The 18433-nt window shown below is 40.3% G+C and overlaps 1 protein-coding gene across 5 annotated transcripts in view; it reads right to left on the reverse strand.

The window, feature by feature from the left end:
• The window catches only part of drp2 (dystrophin related protein 2), a 175556-nt gene that overhangs the window by 101497 nt on the left and 55626 nt on the right, over window positions 1–18433 (reverse strand). For 4 of the 5 annotated variants that reach the window (XM_039619943.1, XM_031736395.2, XM_039619933.1 and 1 more), the window contains exon 2: window positions 17825–18005. The gene's annotated coding sequence lies outside the window, so the exon portion shown is untranslated. Of the gene's footprint in view, window positions 1–17372; window positions 17414–17824; window positions 18006–18433 lie in introns of all 5 variants that reach the window. The other variant, XM_039619925.1, reaches the window with a different exon arrangement.

Genomic DNA, 18433 nt, shown 5'->3' on the forward strand with positions numbered 1-18433 from the left:
TTCCTTGGTGTTTGGTGGTGAAAATATGCTTTACATCACTTTTCGACACTGTCAAGCTCATTGCTGACATCACAGGTCTAGTCCATTCATCTTTTTGCTTACTTCCTTCAGGCCAAACAGCCTCCATTCCACATTTTATAAATCTCACTGTGCATCTGTCATTCTCCCTGGCAGACGCCTTTGTGCAACCCAACTCTTCGCCATCTCCGCCTCTCCCATGTTACTCAAGTTCCATCTATGGCTCCATCTTTATTTCCACCATCAGCATTGACTCTGGGGGGTCCTGCCCTAATTTTTTATCACCGACTGATTCCGCTCTGCCGCGATGTGCCATCGGAGTCTATTCGTCAAGTAGCTTAACTGGATTCTCTATATCAATAAATCATGTGCACTTCCTTCCTGATCTCTCCTTATTGCAATGGAGTTAACCCCAGTGTGCAATTGTTCCCTAAAAGTTGACTTAGTTTTGGAGATACTTTTTTAACCCTAGAAAAAATATTTTCATAGTTTTTTGTTTTGGTATTTTTGCAGTTTGGCCAACCAATCTGCACTGTAAGTGGTACAATAATCCACTGCTGTGAGGAAAAGGGAATAAAAAGAGACCAGGCTGTCGATCCTTTGAACAGCCTGTTATTTCTGACTCAGCCACCCTCATAGTTGCATTTTGAAAGATTTTAAATCTTTAATGGATGTGTAAGAAAAGTGAATGAGGAAAGAGTTAACAAATCTGAAAGAAATTTTTGAAGAGGTATGTGCATGTGCACCTTAATTGTTGACGGCATATATCAGTCCGCACTAAAGTGGTTTACATACTCTTACAGTCACCTATAGAGCCATTCATCTTGCTTGGCTGATTCTTCAAATTTACTTTGCTCTTGTTTTGATCCGGAGCTCTGTGGAAATTAGCATTCAGCAAACTATATCACAAATCTGACATCTGACTCGATGATGATTTTAAATGAAAACATTGTGATCAATCAGTGGGGCTGATAAATAGAAAGCCACTGCTGACTTTGCGGTATCCTGCCTGGATGACTGAAGCAGCACTGAGGTGCCAGCTTTCATCTATACCTCCCACTAGTCTATAGCACACATGGCACAGGGACACATTTGATCTACAGCCTGACAGTGCAGATCCAATCACTTGTCAAAATGTCTGTATACATTTGCTGCTCTTCTCTGAGCAGCACACTTTGCCCTCTTAGTTCCAGCTCACCCTGAAATCAGAACACACAGAGAGCATTGGGGTTGACACTGACAAGATCTCATGAAATAATAATGGTCCGCTTCCAAGTGCAACCTGAACAAAAAACTCACATGGGACATGGCTTCCACTGAGGTAGCTTCTCTTTATCCACTCCAGCTTTTTATGCAATATATAACAGTGGCAACTGATTCCATTAGGAGAAACGCTCCGCATATGAACATGCAGTTTCTGTTTGATTTTTGTATTCAAAACTCTCATTAAAGTTTCTTGTGTGACAGCTATTGGAGCAGATTAAGTGCTGCTGAGCTAGGAGAAATGACAGGTTGATGACTTTTCTGAGCGGCTCTAATAGTTTCAGCAGCACAGGTGCTGCCCCGTAAACATTTTTCAGCTTCAGTGTGCTTTTACCAGTTTCTCTGCCATCGCTAGCGCAAGTCACCCTATAATCAATGAATAAATGTGCCAGGAATGTTGTATTTGTAAAACCTGCATTTTCATATTGCTTCAGCCTAATTTGAGCCTTATAAATATTTGAAGTGCCACACATACTGCAGCCAGAGATGATGGAAGTAAGACTTAGAGCTCACTGTGCCTTTTTTTGTGCTCGAGTGAGGATTGAGCCCCAGTGGAAACCAAGTCTTTCATCAAGTGTCTAACCAGACCCATAAACCATCCTGAAAGGCCTCCCTTAGGCACCTTGCTGGGTAAACAATACCATCACTCTGTCATGATCGTGAATTAAGATATTACCACACGCATGTAATTAACATTTGTATTCAGGCCCAGAACAATGTTTCATCTTGATTAAATAAATATTGAGCAACACCACCATGAGAAATGCTGTGTCATTTTTTCCCCCATTTTTCCCCCCGCAGAGAGCAGTAACTGGATTAAATTGAAGGGATTTTCAAAAGCAGAAAACAGGACATGGAAGGTATTTGTGGAGCACAAAAATAGCAAAACCCCATCAAAGCAAGTCCCCTCTCTGAAAAATCGCAGCAGTGGTCCTGCTTCAGATGTGAGCATTGTCCACTGCGCCATGTCAAGCTTTTATGGACCAAACATCAGTGAAATGGAAGTGAAGAGCAACTCGGCGTATAGACTGGCCTGAGGGAGACAGGTTTGAGCCATGAAGAAGTGAAAGAGATGTAGTGTGGCTATTGCACACTTTTATGAATCAACCTATGGATAAACTGTCCCCAGAAAATGGGTAAAGATTCTGTTTTGCTAAAATAGTAATGACAGAAGTGGTTATTTAAGCGCAGGGGCTATTGTTTGCAACAGAGTACAGCATATAGAATGAGCTTGTAGTCCTGAGATATACGAACAAAACTTTGATGCTGCAATAGCTTCATGCCTGCTCCCAGCCAGTGTATACCCTCTCTCAAGTGAGAAAACATGGGAGCAAGGGAGTGAGAAGAGACTGGGGGAGAAAAGCTTTGAAGATCAGTGCTGCCATCAAGTCGGTGTTTGGTACCCCATCCGCACCCTAGAAAAAGACGCTCCCTTTTTCCAGTAATCTGTGCAACTTCCTTTTTTCTTCTCCCTCGTTACCTCCTGCTCTTTTACTCAATATCAGGAAAAAACTGGTGATGTTAGGAGGATGGCTGTGTTTTCTTGTGTCTCTCTTTTCCTTTTTATTCCCATTAGCCTGAAGTTGTCACAAACTACCTGACACCTACACAACTGCTTGCTACCCAGAGAGGAAATATAAAGGCGGAAAAGTGATAGGACAATGAGTGACAGGTGATGAGGTACATAGGGGAGTCGATGAGAAAGCAGGGAGGAAAACAACAAGAAAATAGTGGATTTGAGATGGGGATTTGAGCAGGGAAACAGTTTAGCAGTAATCAAGGAGGGCAAGCCCCAACGGAGGATGCACATTCTCTGAAGAAACAGATGAACGCTTCCAGGAAAACAGCTCAGTTAGATAAAGACTCTTTTAAAGATAATAGATAAAGGAGGAGAGGAGGAGAGTGAAAAGACAACAAGGCAATGCAAGGCACTTCATATTCAACTAGCAAAATCCATGTTGCAACCTCAGTGCAACAGTTCTGAACCTCTCCTCAAACACTGTACTGGTGACAGCAAGAATAAAGGAACCCTCAAACCACACCTGAACCACACCTTCACCCCAGACACAACAACAGAGTGTTCTGGAGTCAATGCACTGGCTGTTTCCAGCCTCATAATATTGTTTTTAGGGTCATTGTTCACATCAGTGAAGCATACCGCTTGACTGTGTGACTCACATTGCTCTGTATCTCCCTCTTGCTCTGACACAGACACTCTGTTTTGCTGTTATTGTCTGGGTGTTTCACAGAATTTATTACCACTACGCCACACTATACCTTTGCAGCAGCACAGAGTGGCTCACTTGTAAGTTTTTCCCTTCTGTAGATAAGCAGCTACATGCATACACAACCGCTCCCTTACAAAGTAAGTGATATTGTTATATTTGCCTTCAAGTAATTTAAAATTATAAATTGCAGCTACGGTTGTGGACACAAATTTGTATGCACTCATCATGGGCATGAATGTCATAGTAATTTTGCTTTTAATAATTTCTTTGAACTGTTCTTTTTCCAGGGTTGAATAAATGTACAGCATATTTAATTACTTTAAAAAATAAGAATTGGGTGCACAAGTTTAAATGTATTTTAATCCATATAGGGTCAACATTATACATATAGGCTGATATATATATGCATACATCTCCACTAAAATTTGGTTAAATATCCTTTAGCAAGATGTGTTTGATAGTCATCAACAAGCTTCTGGCTGGATATTTACCCACTCTTCTTAGCAGAATTGATAGAGTTCATTTAAATTGGTTGATTTCCTACATGGCTTTTAAGCATTCGATTTTTAAATTTGTATTTATTTAGCGTCAAAGCACAACAGCAGTCACATCACGCAGCTTTATAATGTAAATCAGAAAATCAATCAGAAGACCCCCGTGAGCAAGCGCTTGGCAACAGTAGGAAGGAAAAACTGTCTTTCAACAGGAAGAAAACTCCATCACAACCAGGATTGGCGAGGGCCGCCATCTGCTGCGGTGGTTGGGGGTGAAAGGAAACAAAGAAAATGAAAAGTAAAATGAGACCTCGACAAAAGACACTGTGGAAGAGAGCCAGAGTTTATTAATAACTAACAATTATATGGAAAATGGTTTATAAACATAGAGAGTAAAAAGAGGTGAGTGAAAAAGAAATGCTTAGTGCATAACGGGATGTCCCCAGCAGTCTCTGCTACAACAAAACTAAGCAAAAAAAGTAGATCGGGTTTCTGTCTCCTGAACTAAACTCGCGGTTCAGTCTAATTCTCCTTTTTATGTCTTTGCTGAAATATTTGGATTTTCCAATTGTTCTCAGTTGTGGTCCATAGAGCGAGTGCTGTCAAACTAATCGTTTTTATGCTGGGAAAGAAAAACTACCAGTTGTAGTCAATCACGATCAGCGAGAAGTTAATAGGCTAGTCATTAAAGATGTATGTTGCACAATCATTTCATTGTGGAAAAGGAACACTTCAAAGAAATCATTAAAAGGCCCAAATCATCATGACATTCATGCCCATGATGAGTGTACGCAAACACAACTTATACTAACTTTGAATATAAATTAGTTTTTTTTTTAACCCTTTAAAGCATATTTGATAGATGAGTTTTTTAGACTTCTATGTCATCAGTGTTCCCCAAACACAAATAACAAACAGTACATTTTTAAAAATAAATTACCAAAAAAAGCCAAATATAGCAAATATGATACAAATTAAAACTAATAAATGAAAATTATAATTTAATTTCATCAGAAGGCTCTATTTTCAAAAGATTAGAATTTTCTGGCAATTATTTAATGGTTCAGACTTTAAAGGGTTAATTGGATAAAATCCCACAGCTGCAATACTAAAATAGAAGCCTTCATTTTTCTCATTAATTAAACCTGTGCTCTTCCTAATTTACCAAGTTAAAATATCTGATGTGAAAAAGGTACATGTACTCAGTTTCAGTGTAAATAATGATATGAATAATGGCTGAATTACATTCATTCTTGTTTGTTATTCCTCTATGACCTTCTGCTCCATCTTCATTTTCCCCCTCATCAGTAAAAGGCAGAGGGCCACTCTGCCTGACCCTGATATCTTCCTGTGAAAAGGATTTTTTTCTCTCGCTCTCTCAACTGTCACATAGCGCTTGCTGCTCAAATGGAATTGCTGAATTTCTCTCTACATAGTAAAGATTTTACCTTACACTATAAAGCGCCGTACAGCGACTATTGTAGTGAATTAACAGAATACAAATAGGATTCAATTGAACTGAACTGACTTTAATTTAATTGCTGCAGCGAATGTTCAACATTGTCACACTGTAATGGACATCTGGGACAATGAGAGGCGTCTTTTATAACACCTTTGCCTTAGTGACGAGCCAAAATGTCTGCTTTGTAAAAGGAGAAGACATAATACTAGAATAAAGGCTCATTTATTTTAAAACACAACACTGTTTCATTATGAAAGTTGGGGGAAAAGTGAAGCGACATATGTCACTACTGTGTGCGTGAGAAGTTTGTGAAGAGGTGTGCAGAGGTGAGGAAAATTCTCTCAAGCTATATATATATATTAATTATATATATATTAATCTTTACAGTCACTTTTAAAGTAACTGAAACACCATAAATGCCTTTAAGGACAGACTCTGATCCTTGTCTTCACTGTTTCTTGTCCCTACTGTGAGGGCAGGCTTTTTACCTCCTGTGCAGCTGCGCAGCTATAACCACGTTAGATGCCGTAAGACTTGTATGAAACCGCTTTCTTTTGAGAATACTGCACGAGGTGCATTGCTCCCAAAAGATGCATTTACCTGTGCTGAATGGCATTTGAGTAAAGCAAGCCTTTCCTAAATCTGCCATGTCCCAGGAGTCTGTTTGTGGGCTTCACTTCATTAAATGTAACAAGTGTGTAAGATCCAATTCACCTGAGCAATGTGGTTATGTTTCGAAACCTACATAAAAATTTAAAATTTTAAAGGAAAGCAAAACAGTTTCATTCTAAAACAGCAGCACTCAGGAGACCCTCCGACAGCAGACTGTAAATTAAATACATCTCCCCCGTGGTAGGTAAGCGTGTGTATGTTGGCTGGCAGGCTGGTTAAGACATTGGCCATTACTGGGGTTTCTGGTCACGCCATTCTGCCTGCTATTATTACACAAACCATCACTCAGGCCAACTGCGTACATTATTCATGCCCCGGGAGGTTTGTCAGAGGCTGTGACTGCAGGTGCTGTGACAGAGCTCTCAATCACAGGCACCCACGCCGTCTGCTCACCTGACCCCACCGTGACACAGCAACCCATGGTCCACCTCAGTTCAGCAGTGGCATCAGGTCCAGAGCTGGGAGTAACTAACCTACCTCCAGTTTAGCTTATTCTAAACAGAAAATAATCTGAGACGTACCTTTAGATGAAATGCCCGGGGGCTCTAAGATACCCCCGACACCAACAACAGCCAACGCCACACATATCAGCTCATGCCTGTCAACTTTAGCACAGTGCTGGGTAAAAGATAGCCAGGGGAATTTTATTAACTTGTTTGTTCAATTTCACAGAGCCACATAACTCCTGCTGCCATCACACGCACCAACACAGAACTTCTTAAAATGGCGTGAGCCTGTGAGCCAGGATGCGTTTTTCCACTCTGCCGCTCAGATGCTTCCTGTCATCCTTCATGGGAACGAGTAAAAATTCTCTCCACTGGCAAAGTGAAAAGTGGCCTGCAAAGCTATTTACCTAATTTTACTGCATTTGATAGATACATGTGATCTTTCACTGCCGCCCCGGTGCCCCGCATCCACCGCTCAGTCAGACATTAGAGGGAGTCAAGCTGAGCCGTCATCCGCCAAATGTGGTGTTATTTATGACTCTGCCTTTTTGATAATGTGAGTAAGGTCTGCCACATCTGAGCCATTTGTCCACAGTGTGATGCCACTCAGATCCTTGACGCATTACCTTACAGGGTGGCAAATCCAAGGCTGCTCAGTGAAGTCTGAAAAAAAAAACAACAACTATACCTTCTGTAATTATTCTTTTATGGCAATCTTTAAGTGCACTTTCAGTAAGATGGCATTAAGCTACCCTTATGCTTTTTAAATAGATAATCTGGATAGGGACACTTCCTGTGGCTTGGTACTCTCAGCTGAATATTAGAGCTACCTTGTGTGTGACTGTAGGCGAAATATAGTGGATAAAATTTGTGTACAAGTGGAATTCAAATGTGGAGGTAATGAATGGTGAGAGTGCTGGAACCGAACGAGAGTAAAAATATTCTGTCAGTTTGAGGAGAAAATCTCATGCAAATTAATTAGTGATGAAAAATGTGTCTCTTTCTTCCACCTGATACTCAGCTTTAGCAGAAACTTGAGTCTTTCAGATTCGTGCAGGATATACACATACATTCAGACACTGCTGATCATCTTTTCCCATTCTTGCCAGTCACTGTGTGTGGGAATTAGACAAGCACTTTAACATATATATAAATTCAAATGAAGCCTTTTTCAAATGATGTGAAAGCACTAGATTTATTTACTTATGAATAGATTTAATTAAATAAATTTTTACAAGTTACATTTCATAACGCTCTTGCGAGAGATGGGATGTTTACTTTACAAACCAGATTAAAACTTTAAAAACGGAAAACAAAAAAACCCCCAAAAAAATAAACAGACAAAAAAAATTAACTACAGAATACAAAAACTGTTTTTTTAATGGTAAATGGCCTGTGTAATGTAAAAAATGCTCCTTTTCCACTGGTGAAAATTAAAGAGAACTGGTGCTAATATAATTGTCAGACCCCTCATAAGCCTCAAAGGCTAACATCTATTAAAACCTTTTAAAATATTACAATATTTCTGATATGTTCATTATAGTTATTGTTATGTATTAAGGAAACTTGAGACAGTAACTGCCACGTTCTTTTGAACTTCAAAAGAGGAACAATAGGAAGGTTCATAGTTGAAAACATCAAACAAAGTTAAGGGAAGCATACCGCCCAAGATCAAAGGATCTGCTGTAGATTAATAAAACTGCCCTGAACATCATTGGCACCCATCTATTGAGCATTAGTGATATTGGTGAGAGGGCATTGTGTAGAGCCAAGAGGATGCTGAAAGATAATGCTAAAACCCTGCTCCAATCTGGCAAGCAATACACAAGTATCTGCTGTGTACTGCCACACTTCAAAGCTTTCCTCAGGCTGAACGTATGCGCTAAAATCCTGTATATATGGTGTGAAACTTGAATATGTGGAATATGATGATATAATAATAAATGGAACTTTGGTCCATCGTTGGCTCCTGTTCAACAAGGTGACAGCCTTATTCTCATCAGCTTTTGAAGATGCTTCTTCATGTTCTGACACATGGTTGAACTGGAAAAGCTCTTATTAAGAGCTGGTGATATGCCAGACTATGTAATGGGTCACTTTGCAAAGTGTGAAAATGAGGGTGAAGTTATGAATTGCTATATTTCTTAATAGCATGCACTTCTATTCCTGGTGAGGTGGTGCGATGCCAGCATTACTATACAGGAATGAAAATGTATAGAAAATTAGACAGATGGCTTCATAACGATGTAAAGTGCAGCTACAGAAGCTTTTATTTGTTGTTTAACTGTGATCTGTAAACTGTAAACCAATCTAATGATATTAGGCATTTCAACCTATTCGTCGTCAGGCTGACGACACTTAAAAAAGCCAAAATTGTGATGTTTTTAATAGTCACAGTAACATGTAATATATTAATCATTAAAAATATACATGTTCTCTCTTTAATAGACACAGATATGCAATCCTGTACTGCCTTGTGTGACCTCTGTATGTCTGCCACACCTAAATCTTTAATGTTTTCTCAGGATTATAGAATACCCACATGCATCCGATGATTGTGAATATCATGTTGAGGTTTGTTTAACATGAGTGCATGTTGGACTCATTAATTAATATTTATTAGTAAATGAAAAGAGAAAATACACATATATTCTATATGACTCTATATAGCAAAAAACGTGATGTCTTGTAATTATGTCAGTTCTCTATTAAACTTTAGTTAAAAACAAATTATGTGTCCTCATCGGCTCATACAAATGCCCTTCTACAGCAGAGGGGCTGTAAAGTAATGAATGTATCGACTTCTGCGGCATGCTCTTAGTGTCCATCTCCACCACTATAAGCAGGGATTAACTTCCTCCTAATGAAGGGCAATTCAGTGCTGTATTAGGACCAATAGATGCCAACATAAAGACCTTACGTCCCTCACCCTGACAATTACAGTGCTCCGGGATTAGCAGGAAAGTTGTGAATATGTCTGCAGAATCCTAAATGAAGGCTGTGCTGCACAGCACAGTTTGCACACAAACACGTAAAAGTATGAACCACCACCCGCAATCATATTACCTGACATCTACCAAAGTTGAAGCTACATTTTACAGGTGCACACAAGCAACAAATGCAGACACAAAAGATCAATGACTTCTTCCTCTGAGCTCCCATTTCGTAGCTCTGCTAATGGCTTATAACACATCAGAGTGACAGCATCACAAACACACAACACTCAGCTACTTCTCCGTTACCTCCACTCTGTCTCACACAGCTCACACAGTAATGGCCATGCTGTATGAAAGCCAAGATACAATATGTGTTGCTTCCCCATCTGCTACATGGATAAATTATGGGATACCATAATTCATTCCTGTCAGTGTGACGACAGCATTGATAGGTCTTACAAAAGCAAATTTACCACATCAGCAAGCATTAAACTAAGCCAAGGATTCTGTCTCTTAAGTAAAAGGTTGTTTTAAATGCTTTATTGTCATGTTTAGCTCTATAGTTCCCAGCTGAGGGCTAAGTCTATTCAAAAAGTCAAAAGAGAAACCTAAGGGGCTTGAGAAGATTAATGAGGTTCACTAGGGTCAACTAATATTCCAAAGGATATATTAAAATATAGCATTGGCAACTGCACTCCAGAATAACACAGATTTTTTTTAAATCAAATGATTTTTGTTATTTAAGATTAAATTTTACTTAAAACAATTTAAATGAGTTTAAGAAAAACTAGAATATGTTAAGGCTCGGGGTACTTTGTCATAATGTCTTTAACAATAACCACATGAAATGGCCACAGCATCAGTTCAGGCATGACACAGAGTCAAGCGCAGCCCCAGCTGCAGTAAACTCATCCACATGTAGGGTACAGTACTTGAGTTGCTTTAATGTAAGTTGATTTTAAGTGTCCAGTCTGTTGTACTTGATGCCTGATCTGTTCTGTAGACCAGCGGTCCCCAACCCTTTTTGCGCCACGGACCGGTTTATGCCCGACAATATTTTCACGGACCGGCAATAAGGTGTCGCGGGTAAATACAACAAAATAAAACTAGTGCCGGTACCGAAAAAAAGAAGATTTATTCATAACACACGTGAAAAGACCCAGGAAAACCGAGTTAACAATAAAAACGATAACAAAATAACGCTGAAAACCGATAAAAACCCTGAAAACCATACATTTCACACCTGAGCCTCAACTCTCGCGGCCCGGTACCAAACGACTCACGGACCGGTACCGGTCCGAGGCCCAGGGGTTGGGGACCGCTGCTGTAGAGGATACTTCACCTCTCCATGTATCATCATATGCGTCCTACATTTGCCAGTGGAAGCCACAGAACAGTGAAACACTGGAAAATATGAATTTTAGCAGATAAAATAACTTCTTCTTTTTCATCTTCCCTTGACTGTGGCCCTAACTGAATTAAAGATTAGGAATCTAGAGTTTCTATAAGCATTAAAAATTCCAACATTTAAACAGGGCAACATGAAGCATCATAATCTATGTTTAAATCTGTTTTTCAATCTGAACTCTTCCTTGTTGTTTACATCACCTCACACCTTGTTTAATCACATCTTTATAACAGCGGCTAAAAGGCAGCGTCAGTTGAAAGTGAATAAAACCATTTGATGACTTTATACAGAAAGTCTCTTTGACGCAACATCTAATAACCACAGGCATGAAAAGGCCTTTGTGACAACGACACATTCGACATCAAGAAAATACAGCTTTTTTTGTGAAGGGGTTTAACTTAATTAATTTTTTTTATGTAAATTTAAATCTTAAAAAGTAACTACTATAATAACTGCATTTAAATGCAGTGAAGAAAAAATAATTTTCCCCATATAAAAAAATGGGAAAAAATGCTACAAGTGCATTAAATCTCTTTAGCCAGAACTTTATTTTCCAACACACTCTCTCTTTCTACTACTCACTAAAGCTATACATTTAGCTCAATCCTACACAAACATGCTAGCCAACTAGTGAGGCAGTTTGCTTTAAAGCAGCCCTGGCAGAAGACGGATGAAACAGCTCTACCTGCTTCAGCTGCTTTAAGATACTGATGTTATTACTTTCTGCAGTGCACTGTTCCCACACAATAATGGTGCTTATGCATAAATGATAATCACATTTCCTCACTATAGCCCTCAGTGACATCCATGTGACAGCCTCTGCGCTTATGTATAAATGATGTTCACATCTATGTAGGTGTTACTCACTAACCCATAACACGACCCCTTATTCCTCCCTTTTACATAAATCCTTTTCTTCAACTATGTGCAGCATTACATGTATAATGCCTGCTCAAATTGACGTTAATTTAATACTTGTGTGCAATTCTTTACTCAAGGCTTAAGTCGTAATATTGTAGTTTAAGAGTTAATTGACACAGCAGCCTGTGATTCTTAGGGAAATCCATCACACAGGAGGCAGATGAATTTTTAATTTCCTCTAGCATGATAGAATTTTTTTTTAAAACAGAGGGGTCGTAAACATTGAACCTGGAATGGCAAACAAACGGCCTTTCCCTTTACACCAGCGTCCCCACCAGCGAGCTAGTCTGCATTCATAAAATCAGCATTTACAGTCATCTGTCTGCTGAGGTGAAAGTGTACACTAATGCTAATTGGCTTCAATATGGCATAAAACAAGGCTTTTATCTAACTCATGCACTCCTAATCATGCTGCCCTGTAATAACAATATCAGAAATCAAATTAATAGTGAGAACAGGTCTTGCTGTGGGCAGACAGGGTAAGTGGGGAGAAATGTCCTCGAACTGAGATGAAATGCAATTTGGACCGAAGACGAAGGCAAGGGGAAATATTCTGAGGGAATTGGAGCAAGCATATGTCTCCAACGAAGAAAACGTCAGGTCCTGTTAATCTTATCTGAATGGCTGCCTGCTGACGTGGATTTAATTTTACACAAGCGCATGCCTGCTAGCTTGTGTGAGTGCACACCAGGCAGACTGTACACACACACACACACACACACAAACACTTTCAGATATAATTGCAGTTTAGCTTAAAAGTGCTAAACTAAGCAAAAAAAAAGGGATAAGACAAAAATACGAGTAAAAGCACAACATTCAGAACATTCACTGGCCACTTTATTAGGTACAGTGCTCATTAATAGAAATATTTAATTAGCTACTCATATAACAGAAACCCAACATATCTAGACATGTAGACGCGAAGGTCAAGATGACCTGCTGAATTTCAAACTGAGCATCAGAAAGGGGTAGAAAGGTGTCATGGTTGTTGATCCGACTGAGTTGACTACTCTGAGTTTTTCAGTCATCTGTCTGCAGTTTTTCCCCAAGAGGGTCACGGCATTAAACCATCCCTTCCCAGATGGCTTAATGCCCACTCACATCCTGGGCCACACCTTGGCTCGTATGGTTAGGCAGAGGATCAGTAGGGGGTCCATGACCCTCTTGGGGACACTCCCATAGGGCTTAAAATGTGGGACTCTCCACCAATTGCTCTTATAACCGAAGAAGCTTCTTGGATGAGAGGTGAAATGTCTTCAAGAAACCTAGAGAAGTCCAGACGCTGTTCTTTCCAAGCTCCTTAGACTACGATGACCTGGATGACTGAGAACCTTCACAGATAACGAAGGGTGTTCTAAATGTTAAAGAGGCCCCAACCCAATAGTAGCAAGTTGCAGCTAACTGACCGGTGAGAGAATATTAACAAATTAGAATATATGTTTGTATGTTAATCTGTTGACTTAGCCTCTTGGGGCAAAGGTCCATGTTTTAGGGGCTTTCAGTGTAGCCAGCAGATATCTGGACCAAGACTCCTTGTTCCAGCCACTGATCATTGTTTACTAATCCACAAAACAGCTAACAAAAAGATAAATCACTGACAGCTGACGATTTTGAGATTGACAAATTTTTAAACCTACACTGTTTACCTCTACCCAACCTAAGCCTGCTCAAATATTAGTGGTCAATAGAACTTAGATTATAAGTGGAGTACAAACAGAAACCTGAAAGGTCTGAGTGCAGCTAATCTGGTCCCTTGTCTATAGGTTTAGCATATTCATATGGAGCTATCCGTTTACAGAGTTTAATTAACAGTTTCCCTTTTAATTTTTTAAATGGCACATTTCAACTATTCTCTAAATGAAGTGGGTTATCTTTGTTGTACTGTTTGTTTTACTGTTTTGTTCTCTCACTGTGTGATTTTTGCATTTTCAGTTTTTGCTGCGTGTTGATAATGTGTTTTGTTAAATGCATTTTCATTCTGATCATTTTTGCTGTGGTTTCTAAACTTACATCTTGTTATTCATGTTTTGTCAAACTTGTTGTGGTGTGCACTCTGGGCCACCACAAGGAGCATGTATGTAAAGCATCTTCTTCATAAACCTACACCTCACCACCCATCCACCCTTCCACCCAGTTTACACACAACAATTCTTTGTTCCTGGAATGGGAATGCTGAGATGCAGCAAACATAAACAGCATACCCTTCCCTCCCACATATTCCCATACCAGCATTAAGATGAACAACCACCCATTTACCCATTTACAATTCAGTACAACTTACAAGCACATACACGCACCAGAAGAACAAGTAAAGACAATTCTGTCGGGAAGCTATATCTGTTTCTCCACCACCCTCATACGCATCATTCTCAGAGGCGACAGGCACAGAGAGTCAGGGAGAGATAGTACATGCTAAGTGAAATGGGAAATAAAGGAGTGAAGAGGAGGAGTGGGAGATGTGACAGCAAAAGGGAGACTAGTGAGAAGAGGGAGAGGATGATAGCGGAGTGCCACATTCACTCATCCTCAGACCTGCTCCTCTGCTCAGGAGCCATGCCTCTGGAGGACACCACAGACGCCCAGCAGCCTCAGGCTCATCACAACATGCAGGACCTTAAGGGAGGGCTGAGAACAAGAAAATGAAAGAGGGACACAGAAGATTTGAATCAAAGTAAAGATAAGAAGATCAAACTGTGACGGGGAGAAGAAGAGTGGAATTAAAGAGTGATGGAGAGTGAAAAGGGTGGAAAAAAGAAAAGGGAACGTGATGCTCCCAGAAGCCAGCGTGGTGGGTCTTTGAGACTGTGACACACTCTGGGACATTCATGGTGGCAAATAGGCTAAGCTGCCTTGAACATAGATTAGCAGGGAGCCACAGCAACAGTATGTGATGTTAACACTGAGCTCTGTAGTGCTGCTTCGAGTGTTTATCTGTGGTTACACTGTTATTTTAAAACCCTTAAAGCACTAATGTGACGTTGACCTCTTTAGCCCATTAAAGAGGAAGAATCCTATGCTTTTTGGTTTATTATCTTGATATGAAACAGAAAATTATACAACAATGTGGTAGTAGGTGAGAAAATATTGGAATTTAAGGTGTAAACCTCAGGAAAACATGATGACTACTGTTCATGCTACTTTGTTGTTCATTAGCATAAGGATAGAGCAGTCTGGGTGCTCCCCCATTAGCTCATTTTTATGCACACTGTGGCACAAGAGAGCAGAAACATGGAGACAGGGTAATTTCAGTAGCTGACACATTGGGACAGAAGCTTATATGTATAGCTGACATATTTTTATTTTACTTCTTTTTTTAATCAAAGTAGTGGACCGCACTTGCAGAATGCCAATCATGGGCTCAGACTATAATGCAGCAGCCCGCAGATAAGAGAGAGAGATGGGGGGGGGAGCGAGCAAAATTTCCGTCGCTGACAAAGTATAGCAGTAAACCCTTTCTCAAATGTCTTTTAGCAAGATAGCAGGCTGTAACTCTAAAACCACATCTCTTATGTGCAGCAGCCAAAGCAAGGCAATATTCCCTCATCCTATTTCCCTGCCAAGCCAGGGCAGTGGGCTGGCGCTACGTCCGCATAATCCTCATTGTGTATTTACAAACCACCTTCTGCCTTTTTTCTGTCTTTTATAACCTTGTCTAAGCTGGCCCCTTGTTCCCTGACTTCCTCCTGTGATTCTCTGATGTGACGACTGGGCTGAAACTCCGTAATTTGGAGTTGGAGATAAGGGCAGGGAAAGGATGTAACTCCTGGTTAGACAGTGATTGAACTGGCTCTAGAGGGTGACTGCACGGCAGAAACCTAAGACGCATTTATTTAAGTCAGAGAAGCTTGGAACGATGGGCCTTCAATAACTGAGTGTAGGTGGACACGGTTATCAAATGCATATAGTAGAGCTTCGTGGAAAGCAAGAAGGAAAATAAAAGGATGCATAGATTACATGTGTCTAGTGTGAGTCCAATTTATGTGTAGGAAGGAGGCTAAACCTACAGGGACATAATTTCACTCAGGTAATTTAAAGGTTTTCTGGAGTTGAGGAGAAGGCAACAAAATAAAAAAAACTGTGATGAAAAAGGGGGAAATGGAAACAAAAAAGGAGATAAGAACAGACGCACTAGATTATTAACAAACTCCATGTCCATTCATCTTCTTTTTTAACTGCATTTAATTTGTGTATAATGGTTTAATGGCACCCACCTGGAGAATTAGCTCAGCCAGCTGTTTGTCTTGATGCACCCAACATTTGCATAACACCACACATTGGAAATGTGCATTCATTTGTCTTTTTTTTTTCACTATTTACCTGAAAAATTCAGTAGAATATGTACAAATCTGAATTTAGAAAGTTAAAATAATGGGCAGAAATGGAAGTTTAGAGACGTATTATGCAGAACTAGTTCAACGTGTCAACTGAGACAGGGTAGCGAGGTCACCAGCAGACCTCAGAACTCAGTGGACACTAGCCTAAAATTACAAAAGTATAACTGTGACATAAATATGTATCCTAACATGTTTTTTTTTTGCTAACAGAGCAAGCTATAAACAGAGCACTAATATATTGTCCAAAGACAATGTGACAACTGTAGTAGCAAACTATCTGTGACACATCTAGTAAACCAGTTTTCCGATTCTAGACTGGTTTCTGGTCTCTGTCTTTTTCACTGAATACTGCTAAGCTTTTCATTGTATTAGCAGCTAGTTTACAGTGAGTTTATTAGGGTTTTCCAACTCCTGCAGCTGGAAGCATAGTTGCTGATGGCCATAGTCTATGGCCACCACTGCATAATAACCTATAAAACATTCGTAAGTTTCAGTTTTATATAATCACGGAAAAATACTGCTGTCATATATCAAATTAATGGTTGCACAAAGCTCTTGGTTTAGTAATCTAACTTTGGTGTGGCATGGCAGGCCATGAGCAATTTTAGTAATTATTCATACACACTAAATTAAAATAGGACAGAAACAGGGGACGCGACACAAATGGTTGCCAACTAGTTGCATTCTTGTTATATTCCTGTAGAAAAGCAAGGTTGTTTAGTGCCTATGTCATTTTTCAGTTAAATCAATGCCCTGCAGCAACAACATCAATATCTATGGAAGAATTTCTGTTTTAAACCTATGAGGTACTGGCTGGACAGAAGGTTGTTAAATTGACAATGATTCAGACCTCTGGCCTACATGAAATCAACAATTCAGACAACCACTCTTGACAACTGGCAAAATAGTGCTACCTTTTGCAAAATACAGCGAAATATTCCAAGGCTTCTCCCTTCTTTTTTACATTTGTTACACTTTGGAAAGCTATTCAGTGTGCTGTATGGTTAATAACCCTGCTGTAGAGGGTTGCAAGGGCCTAAAGCCTGTGCCAGCTGCCATTGGGCAAGAGGCAATGTAACCCCTAGACAAAGTGCCAGTCCATCCCAGAGCTACTGTAACACAAAGACATAGCCTAACCTGTAGGCTCATGCTCACATATACGGCCAATTCAGAATTACCAGTTAACCTACCTACTATGCACCTCTGTACTGTAGGAAGAAGCCAGGGTACCCTGAAAAAACACAAGAAGAACATGGAAAGTCCACACAGAAAGGCCCAGTTAACCATGAGGCTTAAACCCAGAACCTTCTTGCTGTGACAGTACATCGCCATGGCACCCCGTCAAACTAGTCAATAGGATTAAATTAAAAAAAACAAATAAATAAATTATCACCCCCCTAAAGATATCTCCTGTACCCTCTGGCATCTCTGTGCAGTTGAGAGCGAGTATGTGTGTGTATTGCACGCTTGGATGGAGAAAATGCCTCTTTACATGAGAAATGCACACATGACCGACTCCAGAAGTAACAAACAAGCATAAAAACAATCCCAAAAACAAGACTACATAATCTCAAATGTCTGTGCTCCTCATGCTAGAAAAATTCAAAGGCAGCAGTAGTTTTATAGCATGCGTGATAGTTACCCAGCGGTGAAGACGTGATTGACGTGGCTGCAGGATCTGAGCCTCCCTGAAATCGAGCCAAGCCTTCCGTGGCTGCCCTGCTCTGGTGAAGGGGGAGGAGGGGGGAAGGCCTGGCTGTGGAGGAAGGACAGAAGCAGCAGCAGCAGCAGCAGCAGCAGCAATCTCCTCACACGGGGGAAACCTACAATGCATGAGACAGGGTCAGAAACTGCTCCCCAGTGGACAGAAGGAGATTTGATAAGAAGCTGAAAAAAGGCACATCATTTAACAGATGTCTTTTGGAGTTTAATCCTTTATTGACATTGGGCCAAATGCCAAAGATCCCGTCCCTCCCTCAGTCTAACCAATCCTCACCCCCCTCTCTTTTTTTTTAAACAAGCCCAATGACATTCAAACCTGGGAGCAAAGCAGAAGCAGCAGGGGTTTTAAAACATGTCAACACTGAACATAAAGCAAAGGTTGCACCCAACCGTTGAGCGAGATAGACAGAACAAGGTGGTTGGATTGTAAGTCAGTAAACCTCTATGACTCCAGCGTGGTTGTTCGGTTGTGTATTATCGGCAGAGAGCACACTCGGGTCTGGAATATAGGACTACTGAGACACTGGGT

Source organism: Oreochromis aureus, linkage group 2 (genome assembly GCF_013358895.1).
Source record: "Oreochromis aureus strain Israel breed Guangdong linkage group 2, ZZ_aureus, whole genome shotgun sequence".
Classification (NCBI taxonomy): domain Eukaryota; kingdom Metazoa; phylum Chordata; class Actinopteri; order Cichliformes; family Cichlidae; genus Oreochromis; species Oreochromis aureus.